General features: G+C 35.2%; 1 protein-coding gene across 8 annotated transcripts in view; it reads left to right on the forward strand.

The window, feature by feature from the left end:
• The first annotated feature begins 675 nt into the window (after positions 1-675).
• LOC120432463 (dual specificity tyrosine-phosphorylation-regulated kinase 2) overlaps positions 676-19,818 on the forward strand; it is a 40,041-nt gene continuing 20,898 nt past the window's right edge. The window contains exons 1-3 of one of the 8 annotated variants that reach the window (XM_052707307.1): positions 678-823; positions 1,015-1,268; positions 9,815-10,522. The gene's annotated coding sequence lies outside the window, so the exon portion shown is untranslated. Of the gene's footprint in view, positions 1,269-9,589; positions 9,753-9,814; positions 10,523-19,818 lie in introns of those variants that run through there. The other 7 variants (XM_039597685.2, XM_052707306.1, XM_039597689.2 and 4 more) reach the window with 7 other exon arrangements.

Consider the following 19,818-nt stretch of genomic DNA (forward strand, 5'->3'; position numbering starts at 1 on the left):
CTGTCACGCGAGAATGTTGCACCATTGTTGCCACACTTCATTCGTTGCTGACCCCTTCCGCAGTACCAAGCATGCAACATTTTCGTAACGCGCGACATTTTTCGTTTTTCTGGATTGACACCTCACCAGAATAGAGCCCTTAGGACAAAGTTCTTTGTCAAAACTATTAGTTTGACACATTGGAGCCATCAAACCATCGGGGTTTTCCTGTACACGAAATATTTCAGCATCAAAATATTTCACAACCATTCTGCCCACACTGCTCTCCCTTTGTTTGTGTTTGTGCGCTCGCGAGCCGCGACTGTATCCGAACAAAAGTTGTGTTTGTGACAGATGTCTCCTCCGCACCAGGGATGCCAGATGCACAGATTTGTATGTGTTTCACAGACATTTGAGCTTATGTCAGACATTTTTTGAGGTTCACCAGACTTTTTTAAACTTCATTAAATTAATGTTCTGTAAACAATTTAAACCGAACATTATTTCGTTAGTTTTCAAATGCTTAAAATGCAATTTCTGATGGATTTCTATGACTGTAAATTGATATAATATATCAGTTTACAGTCATAGAAATCCATATTATTTGAATTTTAGACATATGCACAGACAAAAAAAGCCTTTTCTTACAGACATTTGAAAAAATCATGTGGCATCCTTGCTCCGCACGGTTCGTTCGCTCTCACACAGCCAACAGAAGTTCGACGGGTCGGGTCGAGGTTTTTTCGGTGCCGTGAGTTTATCCCGTTGAAAATCTTTGGAAGTTCGGACTGCGTCCTCGGGAATCGGTTCCACCGTGGTGTCTGTGTGCGGAATCCATTTGCGTGTAAGAGATAAACATTGATTAATCCGGACAGAATCTGTTCTGCATCGATTCCTTCCCCCCGTTGCAAAAGTTGTGTGTGTGTGTCCTCATTGCGTGTGCACTCTTTTTTTCTATTTCCTGCTGCTGCCTGGCCGCGGCCCCGTGTGTGTGTTTGTGCGCCCCTGTCCGTGTGCCGTATGTGGCAAAATTAGAATCAAGTCGAAAAATCAGGTAAAATAAATGGTGAAAATTGTAAGAAAATAGTGCTCTTTTTGTGTGCAAAGGATTATTGACTTGAGCGGTCAAAGGGAGTTTCCGGTGGAGCAAAGAGGAAGTGGCCCACGAGGGACGGAAAGGATGTCGATTTTCCCTACAGCAGTGTGATTAGGAAAGATACGACGAGGAGGAGCAGCCCCCCGAGGAGAGACGAAAATCGTTCCGATTTTCATCGGACGAGGAGGCAAAAGTAAGTGCAATATGAAAATGTAAAGACACAGAGAGATAGAGTGAGAGGGAGAGAGCGAGCGAAATGAATGAAAGAAAACAGTAGAATGAAAAATCAAAGAGGAATAGTGGCAAACGAAGAAGAAAGTGAAGAAAAAGAGGAAGGTTCATCATCATCATCAGGGGTGCCAGGTTGCCAGATAAATCTGGCATTGCCAGATTTTTTGAGCTCCAATTATAAAAAAATAATTTTCTATTTCTTCCTCACATTGTTTTATTGACGTATTTTGTTTATTTTGTGAAGCTATAATGTATAAAAAGCAAAAATACACAGTTTTTGAACAAAAAATTACTTATTACTTTGAGAAAAGTGGCTTGCCAGATTTTTCCCAGATTTTTTGCCAGATTTTTTACTCTTCAGACCTGGTAACCCTGATCATCATCATCAGCACACATAAATTTGGTCGGTCGTGATTTGAAGAGATTTCTTTACGCGATCAGGTTGCGTATTGAAAGACGGACGGGCGGACAGATGGACGGAACGGATTGAGGCTTTAGAGTTGGAGATTTTTTTTCGGGGTTGGAAACAACGACAGGTCAGACCGAGAGCCACACGAAGCTAGGCAAAAGAGGTCAATAAAAGGATTTTTTGTTGTTGGGTATTTTAAGACAGGGTAGTGGTCACTCGGTGAAGAGCTAATAATTCTATTTTCTTGTATTATTTGTCACGGTTTGTAATAGTGAAATTTTTTTCTCTAATCTAAAATACATTTTAATTTTGATTATCCGACTTGTTCCTATACTAACATTCATTGCTTTCGAAATATCACTAAGACATCAAATTCCTTATGACCTGTTCGATGTTTTAAATTAAGGCCAAGATAAACATATATTGGGAAATTTATTTAACGTTTTCCTTTGTCAGATCAATAAATTTTAAAAAAATCAAAATATTCATCCTGTAGTGCCCAATTTCCGCGTCAAGGAGGTTTTTTATGCAAATTTATGCATCTATTTTTTTTTTTGTTTAAATGGTTGTTTTTTTATATGCCTTTATCTTGTTTAAGTTTTAAGGTTTTAACTTTTCTTAAAGTATCAGGCATATTCTACAATTTCAATTGTCACTTGAATGCACATTTATTACTTTTCTAGTTTTATAAATTTGACGATTGTCGAAATTTGAGCAAAATTCATAAGCTAACTTAAGCCAGTTACTCTACAACCCAACCCCACCTCTAGACGGGTTTCGATCTAAAAATTCGCCCAAAATCCATTTTCAACCAATTTTTGATGAGAAGCAAAATTAGAAAGGCAAAATGCTATGATAGGCGGTGGTAGAATAGGCCAAATACTACCAAAAACAAACATAAACTAAACAAGGTAAATGCAAATTTAAATACTAAAAATAAAACAAGAAAAACATAAAACAAGAGAAGTCAAGTTTTTCGTAGAACTAAAGTTGCTAAAAATTACACGGGAAAAATAACAACTTTCAAAAAAAAAAAAAATGGGAAGTAGCGGGTTAACTTAACTGGTAGATTTTGTTTTTTGTTTTTTTGGAGAAAAAAAAATCCTATTCACCAATTATTTTACTAAGCAGGCGTTTTTGGGCGTCAAAACAATACGCTGGTGATAATTAGAGCGAACTGATGGTTTACAATGTTGAAGAACAGTTATTTAATTTGTTATAAAAAGGGTCGTTTTGTAATTTGGTAAACAGCCAACCCCGCTCCTAATTTGCACAATACTTTCACCCGGAACTTGTTTTGACCCCCAAAGACGCCTTCGCTGGTGAATAATAGAAAACCCCAAAAAAAGATTTCATAAAAGTTAAAAATTTGTACTCGCTTCCAGACCAAAAAGCCTACATGGATTTGACACAAATTCAAAGTTTTTTGCTTACTTTTGTCCATTATAATCAACAACCATATTTTCGAAACGATCCTATTTTTTTTAAATCGATCTATCGATCGATCACGACTGGTCACCAGTGGTCAGTTAAAAAATCCTAACAACATTGTCATAAAATCTCTAAGATCCTTATCTGATAAGTAGCTAAATATTGATTGAACAATAAACTTAAAAAAAATCTTGAAAGGCATTTAATTTGAAAACAATTGGACATTTTTTTGAGGATATTTTCAATTTTCAAAAAAAAAATAATCAAAAATTCATGCCTTCTATACCAGATTTTTCAGCATCCAGAACTCTGAAGCAAAAGATTCCTTTTTTGGGAATTCGACTTTTAGTAATACAGTGGACTCTCTCGTTGTCGGTATTGCAGGGACCGTCGAGAGCGGGAGTTATCAAATTATTGAACGAAAAATCAAAGCATGCTTCTTGAAGGGACTGAAAAATTATTGACAGCTGGAGCAATATTAATATTGAGAAGATCGATAGCCAGAGAGTCCACTGTACAAAGACAGATAAAAAAAAGAATTCAATTTCCCATGTACTTCTTTTTTTCTGAAAAGTCCGAATCATAGTTTAAAACTTTGCCGGAAACACCAAATCGATCAGAAAACTTCTTCTCAAGATACAGATTTTGCGAATATTCACAAGCCCATTTAGTATGACCAGCCTGCAAATTGGTATGGAGCCTTGTATGGAAAAACAGCTTCTTTTAACCTAGAAAATGAATAAACAAAATTTAATCTAAATAAAAAAAAAATTCTCGGCAAAATTTACTCTGTTTTTAATTGAATCTCCTTTCATACGAATGAATGTGGTAATGCAGTAAGAAAAGTTGAATTTTGGATGATTGCAAATTTGATGGTTTTGTCTCAGCGACTACAAAAGTTTTTATGTACATTGTACATAGGAAGGTAATCTAAAATTAGTTATTTAGAATCATCAAATAAAAAATACACCCCTTTGAAATGTTCAGAAAATTTCACAAATTTGTATTTTTTTACATTGGAAATAAGTTGCTGGAATATTGGCATCCTTCAATATTTTCAGAAAATTTCCATTTAATGGTCACTCATGAGCACTATTTTCAAAAATGGAATAAAATGCAATGTTTTAGTTAAAATCAAAATTTAAGTGGCTATACATATCTTGAATCAGTGACTTCTATTTTACTTTTTTCACACCCAACCGGCAGTCGCATGATTGTGATGCATGGCGGCATGAAAATCTGTCCTCATGCAATTTTTTGCGATATAGGGGAATGACATTTTTGCCCGTTACCGATAATTATCAATGTTACCGACAGCTGATTGATTGTATTGCAGAAAAAAAAATCTAAACAGAACGAGGATTGAACCATCAACTCCTTGGTTGTTGGTCCAACACGCTACCATCGCGCCATGGACGCTTAATGAATTGTGAGGGACGGAGCACCAAGATATTCTTCTCTCTTTAATTTTGCTCGAGAACGCGCCAGCCTTATATGTGTTGGTGAGAACTGCAGATCGCTGACACATGTTTACACGCGGGCAAAAATGAGCTATGAGCTTGCTGCAAAAACTATTATAAAATATAACATTTTCTGCAGCAAATCCACTGTTGCAGATTTTGATATATATTTTTCCTTTGGGCGCAATTGCGAATTGCGAATTTGGGTGCATAAATTATAACTAGACGCCAACATTTTTGCACGTACTTATCCATGGCTCAAAATAGAAGATTTAAAAATCGTCAAAAATGTTTTTATTCGTGTGTTTGTTTTTTTTATTGTCCTCATAAATACCTACAACTTCGATCGAATATTTTCTCAAAAGATACATATTTTCGAATACTTACGTACCCATTTCTGTATGGATGAACCATTTTTTTTGACTTAAACTTTGAAAAATATTTGCAACGGCCTTATCAATGTTTTTGCCTAACTTTTACAACTTTTTAATTTTTTGATGCACTGTTCTTGCAAACACATTTTGTATGGACTGAACGCAATATTGAGTCGTACATAAAGAAACAATCTACAAACAAGAAAAAAAGTTTCAACCTAAGTTAAAAAATAACACAACGCTAGAAATCGAGAAAACAGTTATTGTGAAAATCTAGAGACTTACTCATATTGTATTTAACCTAATGGTGCATTCACTCAAGTCCTGTTGAAATCATGACATGAGTTAGAACATCAATACCAAAAAGAAAAAAACAATTCGTAGTATCAAAAAATAACGATAATACCTGGCTCGAAGCCAATAAACCATAGCGTAAAATTTTTCTTACGTTAGTAAAAAAGATTGTAGGAAATATGTTCAAATTGTAGCATTTTCTCAAATCAATTTCTCCTTTGTTAAACTTTGATTACAAAAATCGAAAGTTCTGCGTAACGATTTACCTTTATAGAGTTACATTCATCTTTGATAATATATATTTTTTGTGTAAGTGGGTGGCAATCCTCCTCTCTTCCACCCTCCCTATCACTCTCTTGAGCCTCCAACCCCCCTGAATCCCGCTCTCCCACCTGTTTGTGACTCCACTCTTGTGGGGGTGGGGGCGGTGGTGGAGCGCCACAAAGTAGAGGAGAAGAGTAATAATATTAGAGGAAAGAAAGAAAAGTTGGCCGAGAGATTTTTTTCTTTCTTTCTCCTATTTGCTTGCTTCTCATTTTCTCGAGAGTTGGCTCGTTTCGTTTCGTTTCTTCTACGTTCGTTGCCGTTTCGTTTCTTCGGTCTGGTTGTTGTTGTTGTGTTTGTCGTCGCAGTAGTCGCCTTGCGTTGTTGTTTGATTTTTTGTCTGTTGTTCACTCTTCTCTTCTCTTCTTTTGCTTTTGCGTTCCACACACTGTTCCAGCAGAGTGAGTGAGTCTTACACAAAGAGAGGGTTTTACTGTGCGCACGCACACTTGGACGACACACTTTCTGACCTGGCGCACGTGCGCTCACAAATACACGCGGCAGTAATAACATGAGAAGGTTGCACTGGAAAAAGTGTGCAGGTGAAATTGATGTATCTCACATTTGACATATGAATAATTCAAAGTTCATTTGCCGGTCGCTGGACGCGAACTCTCGACCGTGGTCGTCGTCGTCATGTTGGTCTGCCATGGTTCATCTCTCGCATTTCACTTTTTCGCATTTTTAAGCGTGTGTTTTATTAAAATAAATTAATTTTTACTATGCACTTGGTAACGTGTGGACAGGTTTGCAAGTGAGTGGGAGAGATTGGAACTAAAAGAGAAATGTATAAATTTAGTGCACCTACTTTGACATTTGAACAAGTAAAATTTGAGTTTGTCTTTTGAGATTTCCAATGTTGACCTTCATTGGAAATCTCAAAAGACAAACTCAATTTTTTCTTGTTACTGCATTATTGATACATTTCACTTAGTCATCTGATTTTCAACGTCTTTTTACAACTTGAAACGCATTTTTCTAATTTAAAAAAAAGATTGTTTTTTCATAAACTTTTTTAGGATACCGCACAGTAAAAAAATCCGATGGTAAAATCGCACGCAAATGCATGCACATCACCTTCGTCAAAAAATACACTAAATATTACACACTGCATGTACAATTTTTGTAAACACAAAAAAAAGTTGTAACCGACGGGATTCAAACCCAGCACCAACAGTACGGACTGGCGCCTTAGCCCGCTCGGCCATCAGACCGATGAAGAATGGGAAGGATAAACGCATATATGAGCTTGACATTTCGTTCAAGTAGGTTTCCCATACTGATGGGCTACATATTTCAGGGTGTAATATTACAAAGAATTTCATAAAATAATGCAAAGTTTATTTTACACTCAGGGCTTTTACACGCAGCTGGATTTTTCTTGCTGTGCGCAGACAATCTTCATCCTCGAGTATCCATGGGTTGATTTTAGTCGATGGTTCTCATATTTTGCCCAGAGTCTTAGAACAACTGAAGCGAGTTTTAGACAAATTGTGCATACTTTTGGCATGCGGACAGTAATGTATTATGAATACTTTTTACTTACATTGTTGTTATTTATTTCAAGATTTTGAGTTTGATTAATAACTTCCGTTGAAAAATCTCAAATATATACTTGATTTACGCGCGTCTGAACTTATTTTTAAGCTTAGATTTGTTTTCTAACCATTGTTTTGAATGGTTTAGGCACATCAAAATAAAAATGTATAATCTTATTTTAGATCTTGTTGTTCAGTAAATTTGAATGAATTTGACCAAATTTATTTTTTCTGTTTTGATATTTTTTTGCGAAAAAGACAAGAAAACGAACACTTTTTCTACCTGGAAGGAAACCGATTTTTACTTTGCCGGAGAAACCCAGGAAAATCATAATCATTTTTAAAGCAAAAACACGTTATAAAGAACGATTTGTAATGTATCCTAAATAGTTTTCAATTGACTGTGCAGTGTGCATGTTTATTTTTTCCTAAAAATTTAGTCCCTGCTTTTTTTTGGAAAATGTTGAAGATTTGGAAAAAATGTTGCGTTCACCATGAAGTTAAAAAATTTCCAAATTTTGATAAGAAATGCAAAAAATAATCATGGCAAGTCTGTCTGCAAATCATTGATTGCCTTTGAATATTCAACAAAATATACAAAACAAAAAAAAAAACATCTTGATTAAAGATATCGTTTTCTAATTACATTTCTCTTTTCGGCCTTTCAAAACTGTGGTATTGAGTGACGGGTTCCAATAAATGTTTAGACTTATAAACAAAAATTTCTCTTAATATGTGTTTTCAAGAAAAAAAGTTATAATAAGTCAATGAGTATTTGAGATATTTTTTATGCAATCATCAAATTTCGTTCAAATTTATCAATATTATTTCAAATTCAACAAATGATTCCAATGATCAAAATCTTTCATTTAAAAACCCTGAAAATTTTTGAAAGAGCATGAAAAAATACAAGATAGCTTAATCTTTCTTTTTCTATTTCTATCCCCTTTCCCTAGCAATTTCAGTAAGTCTGTTATGTACTGCAAAAAACGTATTGTATCTTGATTATTCACCAATAAACCCGAATTGAATTGAAGTAACTATTAAATATTAAAATAAAAAAGAAGTTGTCATCAAATTTTAAAGATTCCAACATTCTAACTTTTTCAGTAATTAAAAAATATATTTTAAAGCTTAGGCTGGTACAAATTTCATTAAAAAAAAAATTCAATGGAAATTTAAGTGCAATGAGCAGAAATCAATTTAAAATCATTCCCCTGAATCATGTTAGTAGAATTTTTGAAAATTTTCGATGTTTGTTATCGCAAAAAGTTTTTTTTCGCTTAAAATTTTTGTTTTCGTCAATTTTTTTTTTTTTAAACTAATGATTGCAAAACAACTGTACTGCCCCTGATCGCATAAATGTCCCATATGCATTTTCATCGATTTCGAGTTAGTGATGCAGTTTGGTTCAAAATGGTGTGCTCTTTCGAAAGAGCCTATAACATCCAGTACTTTGTTCTAAAAATCAGGAGGAAATCCAGTTTTTTCGCGAAAACTTAACACGTAGCCTTATGTATGGGACAAAATTCAAATGCGTTTTGCTCAGCTTGCTGTTTTTACATATGGGACATTTATGCGAACATGGGCAGTGTACTAGTGTTAAATTCATTTTTAAACATGGCTCGTTGTTTCAGTATTTATATTTTTTTATTTCTTTTGACCTGAATCTCCTAGAACCCGTAGATCAACTTATAAAATCATCTGTTACTCACTTTAATCATGAAAAATCTTCATGAAACTTTCAGGAGTTGTTGGAAATCATCTTTTAAATGAAAATTCTGTAATATGAAATTTTGAGATTTTCTGGATGTATACGTAATCTCTAAGATGAACAGGGATGTTATTTCTTGCAAAACAAAATGGCTATTGTTAAATAATTATCTCACTTTCCTTAACTGGCTTCATTCCGGAGTTAGGAAGAAATTTAAATGATTTAAATAAATAAATGGTATTCGAGAAACTATTTCGCAAATCAGTCGCCGTGCCTCCCGAGCAACAATGCTTAGAGATGTGCTGTTTTTTTTTAAATTTTGTTTGCATTGGTTCTGATTTTAGGGTTTTGAGTTCGAGTTACGTTCTAATGAACTGTATTTCAAGGGAGTATTAGAAACCGACATGTTGATTCATATTAGAATACTGTTTAAGTTTCCATTCAGTTGCTATCCTTTCTTGCGTCCTAAAAAGCAAACACTTCTTCCAACTCGAAACCGTCCCGTCCATTCATTCCAGTGCACCCAACAGCACAGTTAGTCCTTGCTGTGTGCGTATCAACGGTTTTTACTCCATCCACTTGGAAGTGATTCTACCAGTATTCGTGGGACCACCATTCACCCTCTTCGGCCAAACGGTGTACGGTTCATTGAGGCACAGTCGCGCACCCGTGTGTGTGTGTTCAATTCCCCCTGAACCAGTGTGTAGTGTTGGTGAAACCAGCAGGCAGTACCAACCAACCAGCCAGCCAGCAGTCCAGTCAGTCTGCTCTTCTTTCTCCGACACTTCCAGTAAATCTTTCGACTCTGGTTTGGTGTTTCGCTTGGTTGGTGTGTGGAATTATGATGGATCTCTGACTGACGGGTTTTTGGCCGAAAAATTACGTTGTGTGTGCGAAATTGTGTAGTGTTAAGAAATGGTTGAATTGTGATGCTGATTGGCAAAATTTCGATTTCCCATTGCAGGAAAAACTAGCGCTGGAGAAGAAGAGAGCTGTGTGCGAGCTGTTGATGCTGACTTGGACGGCGACGACGACGATGAACTCCCGATGAAGCAGCAGCCATAGCTCTGTGTAGTCGTTGCTGTAGTGTGTGAAGCAGCAGCAGCAGCACCACCACACCACAGGCCCTAGGCTGGTTTTTGCTTCTTGGCCTCGGTCGTGAACGTCGGAAATGGGCCCAAGAAGTGGTCTTTGTTTTGAAACCGCCCAGAACCAACAGCAGCAGCAGCAACAGCAACAACATCAACGAAGAAGAACCTAATTTTGTGTGTGTGTGCGTGTGAGTGTCACCACGTTCCTCGAATCGTGCCGTGTACCTGAAGGAGACAGGGGAACCAATGTTACAGGAAAGTGTAACTCGCCAATAAAAGTGTAGGCAAATAATGTCATAAAAGTGTGTTGTTTCTTAAAACTACCCACCCTCAGCCAGAGAGCAGTGTGTGCATGTGCTTAAAAAGGGGGAAATAAAAGGCAAAGCAGTGGTGTAATTCAGTGTTGGAAAACCCGAGCAAAAGGAAAAGAATGCAACAACATCTTCAGCAACATCCAACGGAGAGCAGCAGCAGCTGAGGAAGAAGAAAGTGTCTAACTGGTGAAAAGGATTACCCACCCATCGTCATCATAGCAGGAACGCACTGAAGCGCAGCCACCGCCGCGAGTACTAGGAAATGAGGTGAGTTTCTACGACTCTGATATGTGCAATGTGCACACGCCGCCGCGCTGAAGTGGGTCGTTCGATGTCGAGTTCGACACAACGGGTTGGGGGGTGGGGGAAAGACCCTTCAGAACGAATTTTAAAAATTTGCGTCGTTATCAAAATCGACTTGAAAAAAAAAATAAAACTTTGGTTTGTTTGATAGCAGGTGATCACCATAACTACTGATTGGGCAAAGGATTGATATGCATGTGGTTCACGTGTGTTGTACCGACGAAAAAACAACAAACCAAAACGGCACGGAAGTCACACGATGACGACGTTTTTGGTTTTCGATATGGTGCGCCATAGGGACCGGGGCCCCAAAAGTTTAACCTCGGAAGGGGTTATCGATAAACAAATTTGTTTGCAGCTGATTGCATGTTAGCGAAAAAATAAAAAGCAAATTGTAAATTTATCTATCCTTGCATGCATGCTATCGCTGGTGCAGGTTCACAAAGGTCGTTTTAACTTTATTGAATGTTTATCTTTTCTAACGAACTGGTTAAGTCATGTTCACGTCATCCTTATCGGCGTGATAAATAATCAACTTTTGAGAATCTGGGAGACTCTAGTAAGTGCATATTTAAGCTTCTTTCATCGATCAAATTTATGATTTCCATTATGCAATCTTATTAGAAGATATTTAAATTCAAAATATTTGTTAAGCATACCAATCTTGTACCCACAGGATTTTTTTTCTTAAGATATATTAAGTATTTTTTAATTTCAAGTTAGAACACAACTATCAACAACAACAAATAAAAAAGTTTTTAGTAAATTCGAATATTTATCTTTTTTTTTTAATTTTTGTTATTTGCATATCATATAAAAAATTATCAAAAGTTCAATTAAAGGATTCTGAGACGATTTTGACGATGTTTTATTCCCCATCTACTAGCTGATTCTAGCATTACAATGGTACAGATTATTTGGAGACCAAAGGTCAAAATAAGACAAAACTGACATGGGACAATTATGCGTAGAACGGTGGTATACCATGAGCATCATGCAAACATTTTACACACTGAGATTTTTTACCGAATTCGTTAGTTGAAAAATCGGTTAAGTTTAGATAGGTAAACTTTCTGTCAAAATGAACAATTTTTTACCGAATTCCGGTTGTACGATGATCAATAATGAACTTCATTACCGAACTTCGGTAAGTTTTTAATTTTCAGTTTACCGAACTGTTAAGCAGATGAAAATTCGGTAAACCTTACCGAATTCGGTAAAAAATCTTAGTGTGTACACTGCTAAATCTTATAGAGGCATGTCTCACGTTTTTGTAATAGGTCCAATTAACCAATTTTTCTGTTTTTTTGTTTTTGGGCGTTTTTTGAATTCGAAACTAGACAAAATACCCAAATTGCAAAATTGGATTTGTCAAATTGTCTGGACTTTAAGAAAAACAACTTGGTATGGCGAATGATGAGAAAAGCTTTCTAGTTGTTTTTTAAAATGAAACAATTGAATGGACAAAATGAATCATCTCCATAAGGTGTAAATTGAAAACATCTGTCTGCAACTTTTTTCAATTTATCTTTTTCTATACTTAACTTTTATTCGGATATCATCTAACCATCTACCGTCCAAATTTTTATCCGATTTTTTGTGTTTTCCTGTGACCTCCTAATGTAATTTTTAACAAATTTTGGTTAGTTTTTTTGTAGTTTCTTTTTTCTGTTCATAATTTTCTAGTCACTTTTCGATTTTTTAAATATTTTATACTTTTTTTACATATTAACTTGAGCCATTAAAAAACACATTTCGTCAAAATATAATCTAGAATATGATAAAAAATATTGCATACTTATTTTGACATAAATGTTGACCTCAGGAAAATATCAAGAGTTTTTTTTAAAAGGACCAATAAACTATTGTCTTTCATATGTTTATAGGACCAAATAAAAAAAAACTCTAGATATATTTTTTTACAAATTATCAAAGTCATATAAAACAATTTAGATCATCAATCCAACTTTTATCTTTAAAATATAAGAGTTCTCCTTTCCAATACTTTTTTAAGATTCAAAATTCATTTAAAAAAAGTTTACTTATCCCACTTAAATTTGGGTAAAATTACATCGACAAACATGTAAACATTCAAGCATCAAATTCTTCAACCTTCCAAATTAATTTATTTTCTATGCTGTGTAGTAAACTGTTATAAAACTCATTTTGAGTATGTTTTTCGATGGATTTGTAATAATTTGAAGTTTCTGTAACGTAATATTGCTAAATTATATGGAAAATTACTCAGTGAAAACAAGTTAACCCTTTCATGCCTGATGGGTCATATATGACCCAAAAATAACAATTTTCAAAACAAGCCTATAATTTTTGCATGGTTGTAATAATCAATTTCCCATCATAAAAAAAATCAGGCCTAACCCTTTCAGGAAAAAGTGCAATAACTCATAATCATGTGTAAGTTTACACAAATTTCGAGGAAATATTACACTGACACAACTGTCCACGTTCTAGATGTAATATTACCATGAGTTTTTGCAACATTCATTCTTTGCTAGAAATGCCATTTTTTAATGTTACACCTTAGAATGTACAAAGATTTTGGGTCAGAAAAAATAAGTAATATTGCTACGAAAAAATTCTAAGTATTATTATAGGTATTCGGTGCCCTCTCCCCGTGCCATACCTTCACACTTAGGAGACCCGGGAGGCGGAGTCTTGTCGCAAAAAAGAACGATACACGCCTGTGGATCCGTTGACGAAACCGCAAGGTTTAAGAGGTCCACATTGTAAGGTGTTGCGTCGATTCCGTCCGCTACGAAAAATGTGTAATTCTTCTTAATAGTTCCTATGAGCCATCCATAACTAATTTGCATTTTCCTCTAAAACAACCTGAAACTTCATTATATTTTGAGTTAGAAGTATTTGAAGGACGATGAACCAATAAAATTTAAAGCATGTTTGATATTTATTATTCCTAAAATAATCGCAATCCGATCAAAATAAGGCTTCGTTTATAAAAGGCACTTGAGACCTATTGCTAACTAAACCCCCTTTTCCTTCATATATTGAGGAAAAATTACATCGAAAATGAGGTTCTACTTTCTTTTCACTGTGTAGGTTCCCAATCCCATGATGAGCTACATATTTTTGCCTTCCTCACCTTACTGAGGAAAGGCTATAAAATCACTCGAAAATTGAACTTCTCAATTAGACCTCCTAGACCCACCTTCATGTATACCTATCGACTCAGAATCAAATTCTGAGCAAATGTCTGTGTGTGGGGTGGGATGTTGATCAAAAAATTGTCACTCGATTATCTCGATATTGGCTGAACCGATTTTGTCCGTATTGGCGTCATTCGATCCGTATTGGGGTCCCATAAGTCGCTATTAAAAATTATGCAGTTTAGTTAAGTACTTCAAAAGTTATGCTAAAAAAACGATTTTAACAAAAGTCCGGAAGATTGTAAAAAGGCACGTTATACATTTTTAGAAAGGTATTTAAAAGACCTTTCCAACGCGACCAATACATTGAAGATCTGACAACCCTATTAAAAGTTATTTGCACTTAAGTGTTATTTATGTACTTTTTGGAATCCGGATCTCGAATATCATGATGAAAACGTTGTCCGGATCTATCATGCGACATGTCGTTGGATAGTTAATCAAAAAACCTTCCCAACGCGACCAATACATTGAAGATCTGACAACCCTATTAAAAGTTATTAGCACTTAAGTGTTATTTATGTACTTTTTGAAGCCGGATCTCGAATATCATGTTGAAAACGTTGTCCGGATCTATCATGCGACCTGTCGTTGGATAGTTAATCAAAAGACCTATCTAACGCGTTCAAAACATTGAAGATCTGACAACCCTATCATAAGTTATAAGCACTTAAGTGTTATTTATACACTTTTTGGAGGCCAGATCTCAGATACTTTGATGAAAACGTCGTCCAAATATATCATGCGTAAGTGCCCTGAAATATGAAGATCTGACTACCCAATCTGATGGTATGAACAATGAGTCAAATTGATAGAACATTTAAAGGTCCACCCTATTGTGTCTATTTTGGATAGCATTACCCTTTAAATGTGAGGAAGGCACCAACCACCTAAGGGTGGATTAAGTAACGTTTTTCTTGTAATATTACATGCAATTCCATAAAATAATGCAAATGTAATATTAAACCTATGTGTTTTACTCGCAGCTGGGTCACTCTCTGCAAACCCACACAACCCCGACCTCTCTTCAATATTCGTTTAACTTTGCACTCAGTGGTAATTTTAGTCCCTGATAACGAATCTGAGGGTGGATTTTTCTGAATTTTGATCAAGGCACGGTTTTCAATGATAGCTTGAACCCGTGAAGTGATAGAAATTTAGTGTACTGTTTAGACCTAAATTTAAAATATTTTTTAACGTGCTTAAAAAAAATTTGCCCTCCGAATTTTCGGGATGATTTTGAAGGGGGAGAGACAAAAACTTTGAAAAATTTCGTTTACTTTTTCAAAAGGTCCTATGTGCACAGGAATCCCATGGCGCATTGATTTTTTTGAAAAAGTAATATCGTATTCCAAAAAAATCCTTTCTCATAGGAAAAAAAATGCTTGACTGTACATTAATCTTTCTATTACTAAGTAAATGTTTCTTAAAGATATTCATCTTAAAAAACATGCAACACACAAAGTAAATTTTCAAACCTGCAAAATCTGTTATAGAAGATAACATTTTTGTAGCAAATCCACTATGACAGATTCTGATGTATATTTTTCCTGAGGGTGTAGGTTAGGATGACAAGAAAAAAATGATTATTTTTTTTTGAGAAATCGTAAGAGGTACCCGCTAGCTTGGTTTGCAATTTAAAAATAAGTAACTATGCCAATTTTGAGACATAATCGGTTGAGGGTTAAAGGGTCGCTTGTCATCGTTGTATAGGAAACGGGTGTACCCCATTTGGCATAATGGACATTTGGCATAACGGGTTTTCAAGATGGACGTTTGGCATAATGGACGTTTGGCATAATTGGTCCAAGACATCAGGGACGTTTGGCATAATGGACATTTGGCATAATGGACGTTTGGCATAATTCGTTCAAAACCCATCAAGGACGTTTGGCATAATGGACGTTTGGCATAATTTTTGTTAGCTTTTTTTTGTTCTTATTTTTGTATTTATTTTTTGTAAAGAATAATAATTTATAGGTTTTTTTTTCTTTTTTCTAAGCAGATAACTTTACTTGAAAAATGATTTTTGTTTTCAAGAAGTCTAGTATCTTTGTCATTTTCTCCCAATAGATGTATTTTTTTTTTCCTTTTTTTTCTTAATAAATCTTTAAAATGCAATTTTTCATAAATATAAAATGCATTTTTTTCATAAATATATAATATTGAGATTTGTCTTCATTTGAAATATTTTGCAGCTAATTTTTTGTATTCAATTATTCCTTCTTTTATTTTAAATTCAACCTAACAAAGTGATGTAAGTTTTGCCAGTCTTTGAAATTTAGCAATAAAAAATTTATACTGTTTACCCTTTCCCCTCCTTTTTCAAATTCAACCTAAAGAATGTATGTACATTTTGCTCTTATTTAACGAAATGCATTTGAATTTTTTAAAGCAATTTGCTCTTCTTTTATTTTAAAGCTAAAATAAGGTAAAATCTCTCAAAAAATGTGCAGTTTGTTTTTTTTTTCAAAATTTTGCAATCATTGTTTTTATGCAATTTTTTCTTCTTTAATATTCATCCTTAATAAGGGATGTACATTTTTTCTTTCTTTAAATATTTGACAAATGAGTTATGAAATTTTCCCTTCTTTTATTTTAAATTCAACTTTTAGAAGGGAAAATCTTTAAAAACAATACTTTTCGAATATTTGACAATAAACTTCGATTATGAATTTTTTTATAAAATTTATATTTATTTATATAAAATTCAACTTATGGAAGGAAAAGTAAATTAAAAGATTCACATTTTGACACTCTTTAAATGTTTGACTATCGCAATATTTTTATGTTTTTCACCTACCTCTCTTAAAAATAACATTTAATCAGCATTTTTTTTAGGCAGTTGTCCCTTCTTTAAGATTAGTATTGAATAAATAAAAGAAGGGAAAATTCCATAAACAACTTTATTGCAAAAATTAAACCAACAGAGAAAAAATGTGCAGAAATTATATAAATGTTTAAAGACAACATCTATAAGAGAATTTCCCTTCTTCAAGTTAAATATAAAAAAAATATGGGAAAATTGAATAAAAAAACTTAATTGCAAAATATTTAAAGAAAAGCAACATCGACATCCATTCACCCAAAATACAGGATCGAGAGTATAATTCCATCAAAATTTATAGAGAGCTCAATGCTAAACTCGATAGAATAATGGTACCAACTCACACCTGCAAAACAATTAACTTAATTAATTAATTGAAACAGTAAATCTGCAACAAGAGTCATACATCGAAATCTGACTACTCTTGTGTCACCAAGCTGCTGTGGCCAAGGCAGTTTAGTTATTGAGTTAGTCTATTATTAGTCTCTGGTTCAGTTCCCGTAGAGAACACTTTTCGTTTTGAAGGATGAACTTTTTCTTGAAAATGGACTCGAGGGCATAATTCTCTCGGTCATGTAGAACTGTGTTCTCTGTGTCAGTGAATCTTTCCGCTAGTCTCGTGTCGGATGAGTGCTGCCCAGTTCTGGGGTTTCTTTAGATTCAATTCGAAAAAGAAGGGAAAAATGTGAATTTATTTAGAAATTTCCTTCTTCAAGTAAAATTTTGATCAAAAGAAGGGAAAATTGCATTATAAAAGCTCAATTGTCGAAGATTTGAAGAGGTTTTTCTCATCATGAATTTCATATAAAAGAAGGGAAAATTTCATTTGAAAAATTACTCCTAATTAGGGGAAATATGCCCATTCTAATCACTCTAAGCCGTTCGACCAATTCTCATCACTTTTCCGTTTTCCGCTATTAAATCAACATTTTCAGATGTTTCAACAGTGGAGAGTTGGTTGCTCACTTTTATTTGAGCTATTCATTACTTTGGAACAGTCAAAAACACTTTATGAAAGCTGTAATTCATGAACAAAGTGCTGATAGGCCGATAATAGAAATAGGCTGAGAAAGGGTATAGTTCCCCTATATTGAAAGGGGAAAAATCTTAAGCTAACAAGAGATATGTTAATTATTTAATTAAAATATCAAAATTTCATTGAAAGGATTTATTGTGAATTATTCAAAATGGAAAGAATTTACTATTAGGAAAAAATATAGAGATACCTAATTTTTTATAGAAAAAAATGATAATCTCTTAAAGTAATATAAAAAAGGTAAAAAATATACATTTTCATTCGTGAAAATGACAAATAATTAACAAAAAAAAAACAAGCTAGTAATAATCATGCCAAACGTCAATTATGCCAAACGTCCATTATGCCAAACGTCCTTGATGGTTTTTGAAAGAATTATGCCAAACGTCCATTATGCCAAATGTCCATTATGCCAAACGTCCCTGATGTCTTGGACCAATTATGCCAAACGTCCATTATGCCAAACGTCCATCTTGAAAACCCGTTATGCCAAATGTCCATTATGCCAAATGGGGTACACCCATAGGAAACATTGAAAAAATGTATGGGGAAAAGCAAAAATTTCAAAATTCCGCCAGAAGGTAGCTTTAAATGTGTCGGATCTTTGTCAAGTGTGAGACTCTTGTGTAAAATTGTATGACAAACAAATTTCTCGAAGACCGCAAAACGATCCGAGTTAACCTGACGAGCTATTAGCGACTTAAAGAAGACGTTTTTATATAAGGATTTTTTTTTCATCAATTTCAACAATAAAAAGCGACCCTTATCCCTTTTCCGATTTAGCTCAAAATGTTCACAGTTACTTATTATTGCTTTAGGAATCGAATCATGAGGTATCCCTGATATCGTTTTTTTAATTGTCACCCTAGTGTAGGTAAAAAAATCGTGGCTACCGATTTTTACCTTATAATTCTTAATTTATCGTACTGTAATTCGTTCGAGACCTAAACATTTTTTTGAGCTGTTGAAAGTTTTGGATTTTGTTTTGGATGACAATAATTTTTTATGGGTAAACATTAAAAAAATAAGGTGATACCAACTTGCCACCTTCTAGAGCTATTACAAAGCTAACACAAATCTATCTGCAGAGCCCATTTGTTGTTGTTGGTCGGCCCGCAAGTTCACAAGCAAAACGTGTGCGTGTTCGCTCATGTGGCGTGTGGCCCTGGCAGAAGATCAAGTTTGGCAGATCCACACCCCGGGTTGACCGGGATGAGAGCAACCGGGCCTGGTCCGCCAGGTGAGGAAAACATAACCCCAAACCATCAAACTTAATGGCCTAATTGCAGCCCGAACAAGAGATACAGACAAAATAAGTAGTTTGTATGATGGTTGGGGGGGATTGGGGCTGGGTTGGTATGAGGCAGAGGACGCAAACGTGGCCGATTAGATTTGCTTCTGTTGGTTGTGTTGAGGGGGGAGGTATAAGAAGAGGGGGTGTTGGTTTAGGTTGATTGAAGTGCAATCATGCAATGTAAAACATGAGAGGTATTATGAATTCATAATACTATCGTTATTGTTGCTATGTATGAAGGACTAATTCGTACAATCTAGGGATAAACCTTTTCGAGGAGCTCGTGAATTGCTACAAACTTCTATTCCGGGATCAATGCTCTAAGCCTGCCGAAAAATTTCGATTATTGGCAGCAACCAACGAGCCCCGAACCGCGCATTAAGGCAAATCCACCCTGTTTATATACTTCGCAGCCGGTCCGTGTCGAATTTCGCGAAGGGAGAAACCTACATTCGCCAAAATCAAATTTCGTACACTCATAATTCAATTCGGTTTTGGAATTTGCGATTTGCCAGGCCAGTCCATCAACCTCCAAGGCAGGCCGGTATTGGTTGGTATCGCAAGCCAACGGCCTCAACTTCGACCGGCTCAGGTCTACGCCAAAGCTCAAGAGTGTGTTCAGTAGCCTGCCCCCGTCCGTCTGTGGAGTTGCTGTTGAGGGGGTTGTAGAAACCTTTTTTGACTTGTGCGAATTCTTGCTGGTGGTGGTGGAGTGGCCTCCCAAATCCGCGCACACACTTGGCCTATCGTTGGATCATCATCAGCAGAAGCCCAAAAGGTTGTCCGATACCCGTCGACAAGTTTGATGTGGAATCGATATTGAATCGATTCATTCAAACCGCGATACATACCAGGTATTGGTGGTTGTAGCTCGTTTTCTTTCTTCTACCCCTCACTCCAAGTATACTTTTCTACGAT

Source organism: Culex pipiens, chromosome 2 (assembly GCF_016801865.2).
Source record: "Culex pipiens pallens isolate TS chromosome 2, TS_CPP_V2, whole genome shotgun sequence".
Taxonomy (NCBI): Eukaryota; Metazoa; Arthropoda; class Insecta; order Diptera; family Culicidae; genus Culex; species Culex pipiens.